The 12,430-nt window shown below is 48.9% G+C and overlaps 1 long non-coding RNA gene and 2 pseudogenes across 2 annotated transcripts in view; 1 reads left to right on the top strand and 2 right to left on the bottom strand.

The window, feature by feature from the left end:
- The window catches only part of LOC146172423 (uncharacterized), a 501,238-nt gene that overhangs the window by 55,965 nt on the left and 432,843 nt on the right, over positions 1-12,430 (bottom strand). The gene's annotated exons all lie outside the window — the stretch shown is intronic.
- LOC146172437 (uncharacterized) lies at positions 3,828-6,331 on the bottom strand (annotated as a pseudogene).
- LOC146172436 (serine/threonine-protein kinase pim-3 pseudogene) lies at positions 9,295-10,260 on the top strand (annotated as a pseudogene).

Genomic DNA, 12,430 nt, shown 5'->3' with positions numbered 1-12,430 from the left:
GGGGACCTTCCGCGCACACTGTCATCGTAGTTACGGCCTGGCGACGCAAAGCGGGCCCTGTACGGCGATGTGGGCCTGAACCGATGGCTTGGTGGCGGAATCTGGCCGCTACGCACATAGTTGTTAATTTCTTGTTGTCGTTCACCTGGTCATGGTCGAGGAGCGTCGACTGCAAATCCGCGGAGACCGATTTGTCTATACGGGTAGAGGGGCAGAGTATGACCGGCCTCACCGCAGTGGAAGCATAATGGTCGGTTGTTCGCGGTCCTCCAGGCATCGCACTTCCTTGGGCTTGGAGGTCGTTGCGCGGCTTGGCGGGCGGGGGCAATGGCGTGGCTATCAGGAGCAGTATGGTACCCGTGAGGGTTTGGAAAGTCATCACGTCGGAGCGCAGGGCGACGTAATGCAGCAGCGTAGTTCATCGCTGTTGATTCTTGTACTGAAACTGTCACAACCGTCGCTTGAAGAACGCCCAGCGCCTGCTGGACTTCTTCGCGGATGACGTCCGCGAGTGTCGCCACCTGAGGTTGTCGCGGTGTTGGTAGCAATCGGCAGAGCTCTTCTCACACAATCTCCACGATCAGGTCCCGAAGATTCTCTCCGCTTGCATATGCGCTGAGTTATTGGCTTGAGTAGTCCGGTTGAAGCGGTCGCTCGTAGGGCAGCATCCGGGTGCCCATCGTCCTCGCGATAGTCGATGCTTCACTTTCAAATTTCACCACGGGTTTTGGCGGATTTCTGACCAGCCTTGCAAAAAGAGACTTTTCAACGCCTCGCATTGAAAATTTCACTTTCTCACCTTCGGTCTGTTAGGGCCGGCGCGGCGAGAGACGCGCTTCCTCTCTTCTACGAAGAGCAGGACAGGCTCGCTTGGAAGTTGAAGTCTTGACTGGTGGAAGGCTTGAGTTCTTTCTTTTCGGACAGAACTTACAAAGGCCAAAAACGGACATCACCAAAGTTCGTGCATTCTGGGGTCGAACGGGGTCAGGGTGCAGAGCATGTTCGTGTTGGACCCTTTGGAGTCGGCGGCTGGCTCGGTGAGCTGTAGGCTGGTGCCTAAAAGCAACAGGAACAAGGCTGAGGTCTTCGCTTGAAGTATCAGGGCAGCACTTCCACCAATCTCACGTGGTGGTGACGAAGCCGATGACACAAATGAAGAGTCCGTGATTGCACTGAAAAAAACTTTTTGTTCGGCTGACTTCCGCCCTCAAAAGAACTAAGCAATTCGGCGGGTGCGATGGCAACAATCGTGCCCGTCGATCGGCGAACTAAGAATATTCGTCGTGCTCGTCAACGCTCAATCTAAAGGCTGCTCAGAACCGTCTATAGTCGGGTACAACAATAGAAAGCAGCGGCATTTGCCCCTCAAAGGCGAATGCTGGCGGATGCACACAAGCCTCCGCCAATAGGCGCGCATTTCAGGTAACTCCATGAGCCGGACTGCCGGTGACCCCGCAGACGGAGAACTTGCCTAACATGGCCGCCCTCACTTCGAACTGGGCCGAGTCGCGTTATATGTATGCGTCTCCCTTCGTCAGAGTGAATTTGAATTTTTTGTGGGCGTCTGTCTTGCGGGAAATAATATTGCGAGCTTACGATGCACAAGTTGTGCCGCGTGCGTTTGTTCTGAGCCGTGAGCCGACGAAAAAAGATTACAGCGAACATTGGTGACGCTGCGCTGCACTTCGTCTGGAAATAGGATCCCGCGGCGACACACCGCTGCAAACATCGTGCGTGTTTGTTCTATGGTGTTTTGTTTTGCTCCTAAGTGAAGTTACGAGGAGGAGAGTTTGCCAAAGTCTGGTACATACTGTGAACGGCGGGTGTGTTTGTGTACTGTGGCCCTGCGTTTCTCGTCGGACGTGGCGAAGTGATGGAGCAAAACGACTTATCAGGATGAGAAAAGCTTGCGCGCGTGAAACCAACCTCCGAGTTCCTCAATCGAAAAGATTTGCGAAAGCAACCTCCAATGCAAAGATTCGTTGCTGCTAGCTCAGCGCGCAAAAGATCGATCTTTGAGTGTCTAGCAGGGCATCGTTCCAGTGTTGTGTAGCACTGTCGATTGATGCTACCAATGCTACCAATCAGTGACTACCACGCGCTGCTTGAGCGAATGTCATTGGATTATTAACGATAAGGCGCGTGGGAGCAGTCTTTGCTTCCTTGATGTCAGCCTCAGTACTAATATAAAATTTACTCATACACTGGTGCCCTTACAAGGGAGCTCGGCATGAATTTGCGTCGCGGTGTGTCTTAGAATTATTCGCTCACTGCACGCGCCAGCTGTAAAATACCTGCTGTGACACAATCGCGCATAAGTTGTGCTGCAAGTGCTCGACTTGCTTTCCAACAACACAGCTTTGCGCTGCTTTTCGATTGTCATACGTTGCTAATAAATGATTGCTGTTATTTGATTCTTGTACTTTTAAAAAACGCAACACAAAGTAGGCACAGCTACTTGTGAACTCACTCCTAATACCTCTACTAGCGTCTGCGTTATATGTGTGTGCGTTTTCTTGCGTTTTTGTGTATGTTTGTTATTTTTCCCTTTTTTTGCAATTCAGATCTTAGTTGATATGAGGCTAAAAACTGCGCTAACAGAGACTAAGCAGAGGAGGACATGACGCATCATCGTGTCCTTCTCTCTGCTTCGTCTCTGTTAGCGTTGTTTTTAGCCTGAGATCATGCACAAAGCAGCCCAAATTTCCACTCTTTTTTAGGTTTTAGCTTTTGCTTTCGCATTTGTGCACATGTGTGTGCTTATGTGAGTGCTTCCGTGCATGTATGTGTTTATTCTTGTTTCTGTCCTTTTGGCGTTTGTACTTGTAAGCATGCTGCAGCCACGTCTTCCTTTATTATTTCATTAACTCGTCCCATTTAAAGAACCAGTAGGGTTGGCCTCATTGATGTCATTAAATCCTTTCTCATCTACCTTGCCTCCTCAGTCTGGCATCTTGCTGTGTTTTCTCCTACTATTCTAACCTTGCTTTGTGCTGTCTGTGGAACGTGATTAGCCAACTTGCACTAAAGAAAGTTCTATCAGCTGTGACAACAGAACAGTGACAAATACAAAATTTTAAAAGCATCACATGGCTTTCACAGTAACTTCGTCTCTTACCCCTGTTAATGTGTGTATGTATTAGTGCATACGGCAGCTTGCCAGAAGTGCACATGAAAGGGTGCCATATTGTGAAACAGCACCTTGCTATGTTGTTGCATTCAGTCTTAATAAACATATGGTTTCGCTTTCCGTCCCATGGGGTGGTACAGATATACAACATTGTGCAGTGGGGTATCGTTTCCTGTCTTTGCGCTTTCATCATAACAAACGCAGTTTTCTAGTGAATGGAGTCCAGCACAGCAGTGCTGTGACAGCTTTTGCAGCCTTCACCGTTTATTTCTTCACCAATATCACTGCTGAATGTGGCCGTCGTTCTGCCTATGTCTTGTAATGAACAAAGTGACTCATTAAAACGAGTTCAACTTTGCAGAGCATTTTTCCGGAACCTACAAAAAAATGCTTGCAGTTATTCACGTTATTAATTGTGCTTGCAATCGCGTTACTTGCCTGAGTCACATAAATAAATCAAAATTTCGCTATGACAAGACTGCAATTTTCAGTGCAGACTGCCATAAAGCGTGCTTGTCTACTCTTATTTCACCATGGAGCCCATCAAACTCAACGGTGGCTGCCTGAATGACAATTTGCGCCTCAATAAGCTAATAATGTTTTATATTTGTTCTCTTATTCTCATTACTTGTGCGAGCCAGATAACCATAATAAGCAATGCAACCACATGAATGTGTTTTGGCGTGCAAGCTGCTAACAGTGGCAGTAGTTTCGTGTCGACTACTGCTATTGCACCAGCACTGGCTATGATGTGACTGTGATTTCCAGTGCAGACTGCTAACAGAGCGATAAAGCGTGCCTTGACTACTTTTATTTCACCATGAATCCCGTCAAACTAGACGGTGGTGGCATGAATAAGAATTTTGGGCCTCACTAAGCTAATGATGTTGATTATTTGTTCTCTTATTGTCGTTACTTGTGCGACCTCGATAACCATAATAAGCAATGCAACCACATGAATGTGCTTTGGCGTGCAAGCTTCCAACACTGGCTGTCAGTTTCGTGTCGACTACTGCTAATGCACCAGCACTGGCTATGACATGACTGTGGTGCAGACTGCTAACAGAGCCATAACGCGTGCCTTGACTGCTGTTATTTCACCATTGGGCACATCAAACTCGATTGCGCCTCCCTGAATGAGCATTTTAAGCCTACCACCGATAATGAGAGTTAACAATTGTATTTCAATTCAGATATACCAGCATTTAAACGTATTTCAATGCCACTTCTTTGAATCGAGCACAGTGCGTGCAGGACGTTGTTTATACGAATTGAGCTTCTATGTTAAGGAATGCACCATATATGGAACTGCTTATTTATGTGAGAGGTCACGGAATGAATGGTGGGCTGTTGCGAACCCACTGGTAAAATTTTGGTAGCCCTAATGAGGGCTATTCTTCGTTAATGAGAAGCCGTTATGCTTGTCGAGTGGCTGAAAGCTAGAGCACTCTCTGTCGGAGGTGCTTTCCTCAGTGTCATCCTCGCCCAGCTGGATGATGGTGGGTTGAACGTGCTCACTCCCAGACGTGTCGAGTGTTACCTTTGCCCCCAAGCCCGTCACGTGGTGAATGCTGTTCCTCCAGTCTTCCGCAATTACGTGCTTGATTTTCTCCCTAAGATGGCTTCGACCGCAGACAGCTTGAAGTCTCTGTTGTCCGCAGCGATGCCATTCTTGACCTTGGCCCAGACAAGCTCAATTGGATTAAATTCGCAGTGGTACGGCGGGAGCCTCAGTACAATCCAACCGGCCCTTACAGCTGTGTTGTCTGCGATGCAGCTCAGAAAGTGTGACTACACAGATGCTACAAGGTAAAGCATCTGCTTCTTTACCATTCTTTCACCGTATGGGATGTTCTTGATAGTGAGAAACTCCTGTATCATTTCCTTCCTCCAGGCCGTCGTCGGCAATTTCTATTCTCGCCGGCTATGGTAAGGTGCATTGTCTAAATCTATGACGCCACCAGGTGGCAACGTCTGCAGAACGTCATCAAACCAGCCCTCAAAGCGATTGCCGTCTATTTCCTCGTGGTAGTCGCCTGTCTTTTGGCCTCGGAATACATCCAAGCATGCAGCCGTCGACGAAGTCATCCTCACTGCCGATGTGCGGGAAGATCAGGCGCTGACCTTTCCGGGAAGGTTGTTTTAGACCCGTCGTCAGCCCATTTGCTCGAGCGAACAAGCGTTCGCGCTTCGGCACTACTGTGTCAGTCAACACGATCGACCGAGTGCGTCCCGCAGTCACCCATGTCTCGTCCAGGTAGAAGATCTCTCGGCCTTTCGCCCGGTAGCGCTCCACGTCACGGAGGTACCGATTCCGCAAATCGGTGATGTCATCCCTGTCGATGAGCAGCGAGTTGCGGCTTCTCTTTTCGTGCTTCAAGCCGATCTCGGCAAGCAGGCGACGCACACTACACCGCCTTTGTGATGAAAGTTCCATACGCTTCAAAAACTCGGTAGTTATCGTCTCGACCGTCGGTATCTCGTTGCGGCGAAAGAAATCGTGCACACATGACCTCATCGCACACAACTAGAAGCTGTCCTCCCCCGCCCCCCCCCCCCCCCCCCCGCCAAACTTCGCGCCGCGTCTTTTCTTCTCGGCATTACGTGGGCGCTTTCTCGATGGCGTCGTCAGTTTGCCACCCAAAACAGCGCCGCTTTAACTTGCTCCTTCACCCTGAACACAGTCATTTCGCAGACACCGAGCATGTCGGCGACAAACATGCTCGTGTCCTCTACGCGGCGTTCAGGCCACCGTGGTTCAGGCTCCCTGTTACGCAAAAACGTGTAGCAGTTGAAGATCATGTTGCGTGAGTCGTTGTTCAGGATGTGGACGCTCTTGTTCTTGCCGAGGCTTTTTGGTGGTGTGGTCATCGATGCGACACGAGCCTCGTTCGACAACAAAGGATCGCGTTCCGATGTCACCTCGCTGGGCTCCATAGAGGAAAAGAATGCCGTGCACGAACGTGCGCGAACTCACGTAATTGCAGGTTCAAGACCAAAAAAAAAATGTACCAATAATATATGCCTAACACATTAAAAATAACCTTGTGAAAACACACAAAATTATATATGAATCTTATGCTGTTGAGCCAGAATGCTTTATAACTACACACCCGGCGCCGTCAATCTTGCTTCGTAGCAGACGACGCACAGCGTTGTAGAAGGCACGGAGTTATTTTTCTCTCGCGATCCGGCATGTGCTGTTGCATTTCCATCATGATAGTTTTACCAAACCTTTCATCAAAACTTACGAATCTTGAGAAATGCGCGTTTTAAAAGCAGTCACAATTTTTGAGCGGGACTATTTCTTTAGTGGCGGATGCAATTGGCTGCTGCGCTTCGGTCATCTGGGCGGGGCCCCTCCTGTCTTCTAAAGTTGCACCCGACTATATATAATGCCGCAATCAGCTACTTGCACAACCTAAAACCTTGTAGAAACATACGCGAGTGATCGGAATCGTCGAGAGAGATCTCGGCGCATCTTGCGCGGCAAAGAAGCTGATAAAGGTGCGTCTCGCGACATCGAAGAAAGAATACATAACTGATACGCGAGCCAGAATCAGATTGATAAGGCCTCATGCAGCCGGCTGTTAAAAAAAAAACAAATACAGTCTTGAAGGTCTCGCGGCAATATTTAGAATAGCCAATTAGGAAAGCGCTTCCAGTGTCACAGTAGGGTCGAAACTACAGTCAAGGAGCAGCCAGCATTTTTAGGTTGCCACGCTTCGGTCTGGAGCATTTATAATTCACTCGCTCGCTTTGGGTGGTACGGGAAGCGTTACGAGGTCGCCTTCATTGTATGTTTTTTTTTTAATGTGTGAACATCGGTAAACTGTTGATACTGCTACCCAAGTTGACAATTGCCTTCTGTTTTTTTTTTCTTTTTTGCCTTCGCAGGTTGCCCGCGCAGCCAGGCCACGAAACCTAGCCGTCGCCTCCCTTACAGTATCGGTGCTTTCTGAGCAGCTGCAGAGAAAGCTGGCGGCGACTTAGATTTTAATTTTTATTCTTTTTTCAATAGTTCTGCATTGGGTAGAGTTTTCAGTAGTGCTTCAAGGTAATAAATGTCACAAACGCAGCTACCGTCTTTTCGTTACTTCAACAGACATGTAGAAATATTTAATTTTTATCCTTGATTATGAGAAGGAGGATTGTTCAATCATTAGTAAATAAGGAAGTAAAAGTTACCCATAAAAATGATTTGTTTAAAAGTACCGACAATAAAGCTAGGTGCATGCAGGGGAAGTGTCAACTTGAGGTACCCTACGGGATCCCAGAGAATGCTGCGAAAGTCAGCACTTTTTCCCTGACGTCCCTCGTGTATCGACACTCTCCCGTGTCCGCGCAGCTGCTAGAGCTCATTTCTGTGGTACTTTAGCACTCCATGGGTTGGGGCGTTTCGAGGCCAGTGAATGTGCTGGCCAAAGCGCTGACATCGGTGAGCAAGCAAGTCATATGGAGCTGGCACCGGCCGCGATAGATCAGTGGTTTTGGCCTCGGTAGTAGAGTAGCAGGCCTTTGTTTTGAATTCCGGCTTTGACGGCCTCATTTCGACACGGGGCGTAAGCGCGTCTCCCATGCACTGGGCCCAGTAACGGCTCTTGAAAATCCCAGGCAGCAGAAATTCTCAGCCTGAACTAAAGCGGCCCCTTAAAGCCCACCTTCAGCTTCACGAAACTGAGACGCGTGTACTTGCGAACTGGCCGCAGCTGTCGGCTTCGTCACACCGCGCCGGCGCTGTCGTCCGGGACATGACGAGGCAGCAGTACATGGTGCTGCACGTACCGTGTTGCGCGGTTTTCGAAGGCTGTGTAAATACGCCAGCGGACGCAACTCTACACACTGCCTATGTTATTTGGTGCTCTTCAAAACGTGCGTAAAGTTTACGTTGTAGATATGGGCTAGCTCACGCGCTTTCATCGGGAGCCAACGCACCCCGTCCGTTCACAGACGCCGCCAGGCCCGTGGTCAGTGGCTCTATAAAAATGCCCACCCATTTTCGCCCGATCTCATGCTGTCATGGACAAAATGTGTCCCACTTGCGCGGCGCCTCTCATTGGCCGAGGCATGATGACGTCATAGAGGTCTCGACCAAACAGAGCACCACTACAGTATGCGCGATTGCGTGCCTTTATATAGCCATATGGCGATCAAATATTAATTACTAATTAATGAGTAAATACCTTTTCACTTGTTATTGACTAGTTCCGAAATTTATTTAACTAATCAATGAAATATTGACGTAAATGATTACGATCCTAATGTCTAATAACTTTCTAACCCCTTATTGCTTAATTAATCACTATTTTAGTCGCTAAAGTCCCTCCTAATTTTTTCACTCCTACCTCCATCCTTTTCTTTATGGCACGGTTAAGGTGTCCGCGGAGAATTGTGACAGATACTGCGACTTTCTTTCCTGTAAACCAATTTGAAGCGCCGCTGATGCCTGCTGTACTGCGTCTGTTTCTGTATCCTGTGTGGTGCGGCGTTCAAGGAAGCGCCAAATGAAAGGAGCCGCACGGACACCTGAATCGGTATGACGTGATACCTTGAGCTACCAGCCAATATAGAAAGCACCGTTTTAACGAAGCCGTATGAACGTGCCTGCGTGACCTAGGGATAACGTGAACGCAAGGGTCTTGGCAGGCTGATTCTTATATCACCCTTCTATATGAAAAGAGAGGCCGAGATTGCAGTTCCAGTCAAACGTAATGTTAGGAAGCCCGCCGTTATGGGCTAATTCGGCTATGCCATGTAACGAAAACGTTACAGACGGACAGACGGACACGGTCGTGGTCACGAACATGAGCCATTAAAGGCAATCGCCAAAATAAGTGCCGTAATGAAGGGCTAAGCAGTAATTTCGACCACCTGGCCATCCTTAACGAGCACTGACACTGCACGGCACACGGGCGCCTCTCTGTGTCGCCTTCACAGAAACGCAACCGGCGGCAGTCGGGATCGAACCCGGGTACATCGGCCCAGTAGTCGAGCATCTTAGCCACTGCACAACCCCAGGGGGGGGGGGGGGACACAATTGTAAAGAAGAAGATGATCTGGCGCCGGCACGAGACACGAGCACCAGTTGTTGGAGCCAGCCTGCAAGCCTCTGCCTCTGTGAGCCGAACGTATTTTGTTTCTGTGCTACACTGGATTACGCCACGATGGCTGAACAAAGTATACCCAGCTTAAGAGCGATGCTCGGGGATCGCCCAGCGCAAGTCGTCGAGAAGAGCAACACTTTCGAAAAGAACTACAGTGTCGGCGTCCTGCTCGGAACGGGCGGCTTCGGAACGGTGTACGCTGGCACCCGCAACCGCGACAACTTGGCGGTGGCCATCAAGTATGTGTCTAGAGACAAGGTTACCAAATGGGGCACGATAAACGGCCAAACGTTCCCCTTGAAATAGTTCTCCTGAAGCGTGTTGACCACATTCCGAGCGTTATCCGGCTGCTCGACTGGTACGAGAGGCCCTACTCGTTCATCCTCATCATGGAGCGGCCCGAAGTGGTCAAGGACCTCTACGACTACATCGAAGAGAATGGCGCACTCGAGGAGACGCTGTCGCGGCTCTTCTTCAAGCAGATCATCCAGTGCATGATCGCTTGTCACAAGGCGGGCGTCATCCACCGTGACATCAAGGACGAGAACATTCTGGTCAACCTCGAGACCCTGTCTGTGATCCTCATCGACTTTGGGTCGGCTACCTTTCTGCGCGAGGGATTCTACACGGACTTTGAGGGAACCCGCCTCTACAGGCCTCCCGAGTGGATCCAGCATAACCGGTACAACGGTCTTCAAGCCACCGTCTGGTCCTTGGGCATCCTCCTGTACGACATGGTGTGTGGCTACGTCCCATTCAAACAGGACGAACAGATCCTGCGGGCCAAACTCCACTTCCGGCGAAAGCTGTCTCCCTCGTGTGAGGACCTTATCCGCCGCTGCCTGGCGCTGGTGCCGGCCGAGCGACCCTCCCTCGAGGAAATACTCAAGCACGAGTGGATGGTCGCAGACGACCTCAACAGCACTGTTTCCGAAACCACTCCAGTACCGTGTGTGGCTCGAGGCGAACAGTCTTAATTCCCTGAACCAGAATTGAATGGGCTGTGAAGAAAGCATCTCCATTTGACAATCACGCCTCCCCCCCCCCCCCTAGACGCACCAATATTCTGCTCCCCCTCTTCTCCCTCAATCACCAACCCCTTTCCCCTCATCTCCTCCATCATTCAAAAAGGCATCGTCCTTCAGTTTCCTTCTGGAGAGGAAATTTCATCGTGGATGTTACGTCCTGTTGGGAACCGCGAACAAGTTGTTGACACAAGCCCGACTGGATTCAAGGCAGAAGTCTTCATGTGTCGCTAACAACTCTTCCACCGATGCTTGGAGACGTCGAGATGACCGCTTTTTTCCATCGATGTATACACGCCACACGTGCGTGGGCCGAATCTCAGCTCTGCCCAGTCTACGATTGCCCAGCGTGACAAAAGTGAGGAGAGACTGGGGACCAAATTTGCACGCGTTTTTTTTTTTATTTTTCTTTGCGACGGAGTCTACGAGTTGCGGAGCGTCTTCTCTGGCGAAGTGTCGGACGTCCAGTGTGTGCGCCCTGGGTCGAAGAAGCTAAGAGACTGCCTCCTTTACTGCATAGCTGTGATATGCCTAAAAAACGTGGGGCACCCCTCACCCCATCCCAGGACCTATGCCTTCCGTGTGTGTAGCAAGCAGACCAGTTATTTTTTTGCACACCGCTGCGTTCCGTTCCTAAGCTGCACGCCACTGCCATTTTTTTTTGTTATATCACCTTCCCCCTGTATTTTTAAAATGTACATAATGGAGTTCAATTTCTCCACCTCCCCTCCTATACTGTTCCCTTCCACCTGCCATCATTAATACAAGCAGAGCTCATAGTAAACCAGCATTGTTCCGCCATACAAGGCATTTTTGTTTCCTGTGCGAACATAAACAGTGTACATACAACAGCATCACACTTTCATAATTTCCGGTTTGTGTGCGTAAAGGGCACCCCCAACATGTTTCTTTGTACTTTTTTGAATTCCCGGACATGGCAGTCCAGTGAGCGCTATTGAGCAGCAGCTGTTGTTTCATTATTTGTTTTATCATGTGGAAGAGCTAGTGGAGTGAGCCCATGCCGCAAGGATTAGTTCCCCTTCTTGAGTCGGCTGCTTTTCCACTTCCGCGCCTTTTCCTCTTATTTATGTATTCTCATTTTATCGTTTGTGTCTCCATTATCCCGCGCTCCCTACCCTCAAGTCCTAAGTTCGGAAAGCATTGTGTACATAGTTTGTACAAAATACTCATAAGTCGTTTTTTTTTATAAAAAAAAATGCTGAAAATAAATTCTTGTACATGCAAGCATAAAATGAAATGTTTTTTATATCACGTTTTCTATTTTTTTCGTTCTTTAAGGTAACATGTTTATTATTTCTCGCGATAAAAAGGAACGGCTATACAACCTCAGTCCTTAGCAGACGATCTCGTTTAGTAGTTTCGTGCTCTTAGTGTCGATATCGCTTTCGCAACTGGCGTTATCGTGTGCCTGAGAGCGCAATTTCGTTGGTGCATCCTTTCTCTGCCGCGTGTCTTATGTAATATGAATTCGTTTGGGACAGTAATTACTCATCAAAATGCCGCATCGCAAGTATGCCCGCGTAAAGTGGCCATGCAAAGAACGGGTATGTTTAATATGGCATGTTTAATATATATTTGCGAGAGTAGACTAATTTCTTGCCGTGCATGGAAATGTTTTCTTTTTCACGGCCCTGGTTGATGATGCACGGCTTGTATATTGGGTAAAGGCAATAAGCGGGCAGATCGACGACGCACACATGCATGCCTAAGGAGTCTCGTGATTTGATTGAGAGCGCCTTGGCCTACTTTCTGGCAGGCGCACACTCCTAAAGCCGCTGTAAAGACCTTCCGCACATCTAATGTTAGCAGCACCCCTTGCGGCAGCCGTTCGCAGTCTGCTTTTGATGCCACCTCGGCGCCCACAGTAGGCACACTGGTGGTAAATTCTGGATACTATAGATGTAGGCACAGTAAGACCACAGTGAATTAAAAGAGACAGCGTAATAGACCGGTCTGACTTCCAATTTGAACATAGTTTTTTACTATTACTACAGTGCACTAGAATAATAGTGTAGCGGACGTCTGAACTTCGCCTACTGCGGCCTGATTTCGAGAGAGTACCTTTAAGCCTCTCGCCCCTGTGCACTATATTAGAGAATTGTGCTTCTACTGTCACCCCCGGCAATTTGGAGGGCGAGAGGCGCGTAGGA

This window comes from Amblyomma maculatum, unplaced genomic scaffold, assembly GCF_055883805.1.
Source record: "Amblyomma maculatum isolate TAMU_Amacu unplaced genomic scaffold, ASM5588380v1 scaffold_13, whole genome shotgun sequence".
Classification (NCBI taxonomy): Eukaryota; Metazoa; Arthropoda; class Arachnida; order Ixodida; family Ixodidae; genus Amblyomma; species Amblyomma maculatum.
The sequence above is the reverse complement of the archived record's forward strand: the minus strand, read 5'-3'. Positions and strand labels throughout refer to the sequence as shown.